The following is a 7,175-nucleotide window of genomic DNA, read 5'->3' as shown; positions in this document are numbered from 1 at the left end:
ATACTGACTGCAAATAATCATGATGATGATATTTTTGTGTAACAGATTGCCCCCTAAAGTGCGAAGTCTGTAGTAGATGAGGATTTCTTATCATTTAGGAAGAGTGAAGTACTTTATCATTTCCAGGATCATCTTGTGGAGAACTCGGTTGGAACCTGTATAAACATTCAATGCAAAATATATATTTTAGATCATATCATCGCTGAGGTAGGCATTCCCATACTCAGATCAAAACTGACTAGAAAAATTAACTACTGCTCTGATACAAGAATGATCTTGTAAAACATCACAAGTAAAGACTCATGTGGACACAGTATGGACGCAGCCATCTGTTTATGAATAGTCCATTATATAATGAATACAAAATTCCTCGCAGCCTGGATTGTGGAAACTAGACCCAGGGTCTTCATTTCTACTTCCCGAAATAGTACGATTCTATCCATGCGAATGAATGTGTTGATGTCAAACATGGTAGAAACCACTTGATTACCAGTCAATGATGTAAACTGTTAACAAGTGTGAGAGAAACCACCAGTGATGTCAATGGATCTCAAAGTACCCAGTACAATCCATGAGATGCGAATAAATGTGTTGATGTCGAGCATGTCACAGAATCCTTTGATCGAAAGTCAATGATGTAAACTGTCGTCAAAGGCGAGAAACCCGCCATTGATGCATGTAGATCTCAAGGTACTGACGATTCCTAGATCATCTTTCTAGATAATGAGCTGATGTCGATAGTAAGTGATCCGTCGCAGGCAAGCCCACAACACGAAATCATAGATCAAGTTGAAGAAATTTAGTTGCAAGAACTGACTCAGGGATGGTCAAGATGGATGACAGATATTTTGCAGATGAATGGCTTATTGGCAGTGACCTCTTGAACGCATAACGACACGACAGATGGTTTGGTGACAATTGACCCAAAGTTAATACCCAAAAACCGGCTGAAGACTTTCAATGTGGTTTGATCAACTGTTAGGCAAAGGATTTACCAACCCAGGTGAATAAAAGTGTCGTGTTCAAGAGTGGTTACAAAGTATGACAAACAGGCTCATTTTTCTCTCTTTTCCCCCACTATTTCTGGCAAGTACCTCTTTATTTTTGACAAGCTTGAGGAGGATAACATTTGCTTGATTATAAGCTCATCCTTCGGATGAGTCCAACTTAGTTTAAATTCGAACCCTAAGAAGGAGTGGTTCGTTCCTGTTTGTAATTGAACAGGTCCTTTACTGTGAAATTTTAACGAGTCCAGTATAGGAGAAACTCGGCGTTTTTCAATTTTAGAGAGTCTGGAAAAACTTAAGAAGACTCCAGGGTTGACCTTTTTCGTAAATTTGTGTCTCCCAAGCCCGAAAAAGTATAAAATAATACTTGAGAGAACCGCTTGATCTTTTACGACCAAGGATTACTTTTCGTCATTAGTGCATTTGACCCGAAAAAAGTAAAAAAGCGATCAATGACATGTCGTTTTATAACCAATATCGAATTTGAAACGACAAAAATCCGGCAATCTTTTAATGTTTGTACGGTCGGAAAAGTGCTGTAAGTGGACCGTCTTTTAATTCTGTTTTAACGAGTTTAAAAGAAACACTCGACAATCTTTTCATATTTTAGGAGTCAGAAAAGAGCTTAAAGATGACTCTACATGTTTTTCTGTCGAAAATGGTAGATTTTTCCTGAATAATCCTTTATTCTGCACAAAAACACAAACATTACTCATACCTGTTTGAAATGGATAAAAACGTCGCAAAATACCTTTTCAAAGTGAAACATAAACAAATTTGTGATTTATTTACTCAAAAAAATGATAAAAAGGGCTTTTGCCAATTCATTTTTACCGTTTGAATTTGGGTGAGAAAATAGTGCTTTTTCTTAGAAAACTTCCCGTGAAGATTGCGGAAAATCCAATCGTTGAAATCGAGCACCGTCTTCTCCAGGTAATCCACATCATCCCACTCTCCATTTTCAACCATTTAATTTTTTGTTTTATTCCTTCATTTCATTTTTAGGAGGGTTTTTAGGCGCAAAACCCGCGCGCGGGGGCCCGCAGGTTTACCATTGCGGGCCTGCCAACCCCGACTTTTTCTCCATTGGGAAAAAGCTCGGGGTCCGCACCTTCCATGTAGACAAAGTGCGGTCCCACGCACTGTGTCTAACCCAGGGGGTGCGTACCCCACCGCAAGGGTTTTGAACCCAAAAATTCTCAAAAATGGACCAACCAAAATATTTTCTGGCAATTTAATTAATCTTTATATTTGATGCAGAGAGCACATCATGCTAGATTGGCGAGAACGAGAGCATGAGGACGTGGATGCTGCCGCATGGAATCATCAGCCTTCACTTGATGCTTTGAGGGCGTGCAGACTGTACAAATTCTGGGCCATTACTGGCATGAGGGCTCAGGTGGATTTCTTACAGCTGGTTTACAGATGGAGCATACAAGACCAATGCTTCTTCATTGGCGGCCACCAGCTCGAAATCGAGCCGGCGGACATATATTTATTGACTGGTTTTCCCAAGAGAGGCGAAGACTTGACTCTGCACGAGACTAGGCCAGGTGGCCAGTCTCTCGATAGCCTCCGGCTAGAGTACTGCAACAGCCAGGCTAGAGACAAAGGGATAGACATAAAGACCATATCCCGTCCTGAACTCATGGTGATTGCATTCACTGTCACCAGACTTTGCGGAGCTGCCGCATTACATATTGCCATCGGATCCCAGATGCGTATGGCAGTTGATTGCTTTCGAGGCACCATCTTCAACTGGTGCGATGCCGTGTTGGCCAATGTGAAAGGTCAACTGACCAGGGCCAAGAACGGACGACTAAAGACTTTTGGTTATGGGGCTTTGGTCGTGAGTTTTGGCCTGGAAAGGGTTCCTATGCTGATCCCACAACACCTCACTGTTGGAGCTGGGCTTCCTCGAGAGCCCAAACTAATGCGATGGGTCGCAGTCATGGCCCGTCACCCGGACGAGAGGACAGAGGTTGCTCGGTTCAAACCTGAGTATTTCCAATGGCTGGAAAACCAGGTCTTTTCCATTCAGGACTTTCCTTACGCTGGGATAGATTTTCGTGGTGACCCAGACATGGCTCTTCCACCAGGAGAGCAGTGGGACGAGTCAGGTAAAATCCTTTCCAACATTTTCCTATTTTAATTTTTTTTATTTTTCCATCGTCTCAAAACTGATAGTAAAAAATTTTAAAATGCAGATGTGGGTCCACAGCGACCAGCCGCTCTCCGGCCTTTCGATAGGAGGCAACCAGTTGCACCCGCGCCAGCCCCACAGGACGAATCAGCAGAGGTTTTGGCCGAGTTGGAGGGTCATCTTGAGTGCTTGACAGGAGATATTCCTGAGACCACTATAGACGACATTCCTCGTCGACTTCAGCGCTATGTGATTGGAGTCCCGGGACCTTTTAGGAGGTTCCTTTGCAAGGTGGCCCATGCAGTGGTTTCTTATAGAGATCATCACCAGTGATAGGATGATCGCCTATTGTGGGCACATGTGACATTTTTGTTTTTTGTACTTATCATTTTTGCCGATCATAAGGTGTTTTTCAACCTATGATCGAGGACGATGTATTTTTTGACACACTCCTATATATATATATATCTATATATATATATATATATATCACTATTACCGGCTTATCTTGTTAATCATGTTATGGAATGATTTTAAATTTACATGTATGATTATTGCAAATGTCTATTTAACATTCGAGAAGCAATTGCATCTGCTAATGTATTTAAAGATCTTGGAATATGCTGATATTCAATGTAATCAAATTCACGTTCCAAGAGACGCACTCTCAAAAATAATCTTAATAACACTGGATTTCTAATGGCATACACTCTATTAAGCTGTAATACAACGAGTTCAGAATCTAACCTCACTATCAAACTCTGAATCCCAAATGAAATAGATTCAGACAATAACTCAATCACTGCACTATACTCGGCAATGTTGTTTGTTGTTTGACCGAGGCTTACCCCATGCATAGATACTAACTCGTCAGAGGGCGAATAGATAACCCAAGCTGCGGAAGAGATGTTCCGTGTATTACGACAAGCACCATCAGCGAAACCAATGTATGTTTGGAGAGGCATCGACATCTGCAATATCAAGAGTAAAACCAAGATAAGCAGGAATAATGACGAAAAACATTCTCTAAGCTAAGCACACTGTTTAAACTAAAACACACCAGCTAGAAAGAAAAACTATCCTAACTAAAAATCTCCATACCCATTCTTTTAAGCATAATACCTCTTCAAGTAAAGGTCATTTCTGGGTTTACCCAAAGAGTCCCCATCAAAGTCTACCAATTCATAAGCCCCTTTGGCTAGCTTTTACTTGACAACATAGGGACCATGCCACATAGGAACGAATTTTCCAGCGCCTAATTTATCATTAGCTTGATCATAAACTAAGACTAGATCTCCTTCCGAAAATTTTCAAGGGGTCACATTTCTATCATACTGAGCTTTCATTCGTTTTGCGTGAGTCTCGATTGCCAATGCATCATCACGTCGTTTCTCATCTAATTGAGCCAAGTATAACAAACGCTTTTCCTCTTTGGAAGTGGCTGGAAGTAACTCGATGGCCATTTGCAGTGACGGGATTTCACATTCAATGGGTAACACGGCTTCCAAACCATAGACTAGTTGGAAAGGAGTGAACCTTGTTGATGTCTTTACTGAAGTTCGGTACGCCCAAAGCGCTGAAAATAGCATGTTGTGCCAATTCGACCGATGAATCCCAATGATTTGTCGGATCATGATAACTAAAACTTTGTTGATGGACTCAACCAGACCATTCGCTTGTGGATAATAAGGGGTTGAATTATCGTGACGTAAACCAAGCTGGCCTGTAAGTTCGGTCATCATAACGTTTTGAAAATGACGCCCATGATCAGTGATTATCGCTTGCGGGACACCAAACCTAGCAATTATATGATTGAACAAGAAAATTGCAGCTGTCTTGCCGTCTGCCTCGAATGTAGGCATCGCCTCGGTCCACTTAGTAAAATAATCTACCGCAAGGATGATATACACATGCCCCCCGGCCGAGTGAGGGTTACATGTAATAAAATCGATACCCCATTTGGCAAAAGGACCAACGACAATTATAGGGTGGAGAGGAGCAGGTGGAGCGCGCATCTTACGATAAAAAATCTGGCAGTTGTGGCATTTTCGGACCGCCGTAATACAATCTTTAAATAAAGACAACCAGAAGTAGCCACCGCGCAATATCTTTTGGGCTGTGGCAAACCCAGACATATGACCAACACACGCTCCAGAGTGACAGTCATTTAGAACCCTTTCAGCTTCTTCGCGAGTTAAGCAACGTCGAAAAATAGAGTCCGCCCCACGGCGATAAAGAGTATCTCCAATAATCCTGAACTGTTGGGACTGGAATCGGATTTTCCGACGTTCTGACCTTGAAATTTCTGGCCGAAAGGATTGGGTCTGGAGATAAACAATGATATCCCCATACCATGGATCTAAAGTGCTGATTAGAAACAAGGATTCGTCCGCAATGGGCTCCTCCGCCACAGTTTCCGTGTCAGCACGCAGGAAGTCACACATTAACTCCGCAAAAACTAAAGATTTTTTAGACTTAGATTTCTCAAATTCCAAGTCAAACTCTTGCAGGATAACGATCCATTTAGAGTACTTGCCCCCTAGCAATTGCTTGGTCAAAATGTAGATCATAGGGTTGCAATTCGAAATTACCGTAGTTTTACGTAGTAGAATGTAGTGACGAAAACGTTGGACAGCTTGAACGACTGCCAATGCCAATTTCTCCACATGTGAGTATTTTAGCTTAGTTAGATTTAATGTTCGACTAAGGTAATATATCACATGTTCCGTTTCGAATTCATCTTCCTAAACTAAGACCATTCCAATGGTGGAATGAGAGGCGGCGAGATACAAGAAGTAATCCTGGTTGTAGTTGGGAGGATGCAACAACGGTGCATGGGTCAACGCGTGTTTGAGTGCATCAAAAGATTTCTGAGCTATCTCATCCCAATAGAATTGATTGTTTTGCTTCAACAACCGGGTAAAACCCTTTGTAACCTCGGCTTAGTTAGGAATGAATCGTCGTAAAAAGTTTGCTTTCCCCTGCAAACTTTGGAGTTGGTGAAGACTCGAAGGAGGAGGCAATTTGATGATAGCTTTGACCTTCGAGGGATCAACGTGAATGCTGGCTTTCGAAACTACAAATCCCAGCAATCGAACCATTTCTATACAGAAGACACATTTGTGTGGGTTCAACTGAATACGATAATGCCTACACCTCATAAAGATTGCTTGTAAATGGACGAGGTGATCAACTCGATGTAATGAATGAGCAGGCAAATCATCGAGATAGGGTTGCACAATGTGCTTGATGTCATGAAACGCATAAGACATCGCCCTTTGAAAAGTTGCTCCGGCATTCTTAAGCCCAAAAGGTAATTTGAAATAAGCAAATGTCCCCCATGGACAAATGAAGGCCGTTTTTGGTTGATCGACAGGTAGAATGTTGATTTGATTGTATCCGGAAAAATCGTCCATAAAGGAAAATATTTCCCTGTCGGCACAATCATCAATGATTTGATCAATATAGGGAGTTGGGTAATTGTCCTTTGGACAGGCTCGATTAATGTCCCTATAATCGATGCATATTCTTATTGTTCCCTGCTTTTTGTTAACCGGAACAATTTTTCGATACCCAATCCGTTAACGGGATTGGATAAATGAAACCTACTTTCAACAGTTTTTCAACTTCTACTTTAATTGCAGCAGCTTTTCGGGGGTGAATTTGACGCAAACGTTGCTGGACGGGTTTAGAGTCCGGGTAAGTCTTGATCTCATGAACAACAATCGCGGGATCAATCCCTGGCATTTCCTCGTAGGACCAGGCAAACACGTCACAGAATTCTTGAAATAGGGCCTTATATAATTGAATTTCGTCATATGTACACAAGGCACCTATATGAATGTTCTCAACAATTCCGGGCTTAACCGAAATGTCAATAGGAATAGTTCGAGAGATGTTTCCCAAATTTAACTCTGAATCGGGATGTTTCGTTGGATTCTGAGGTTCCTTGACATATTCAGTTGTAAAAATTGATGAGAAATCATTTTCAAAACGATCATCCTCAGGTAAAAACGAAGATCTGT

Source organism: Pinus tabuliformis, chromosome 4_1 (assembly GCF_031772625.1).
Source record: "Pinus tabuliformis cultivar Carrire ecotype Pingquan chromosome 4_1, CPIR1, whole genome shotgun sequence".
NCBI classification, from domain to species: Eukaryota; Viridiplantae; Streptophyta; class Pinopsida; order Pinales; family Pinaceae; genus Pinus; species Pinus tabuliformis.
The sequence above is the reverse complement of the archived record's forward strand: the minus strand, read 5'-3'. Positions refer to the sequence as shown.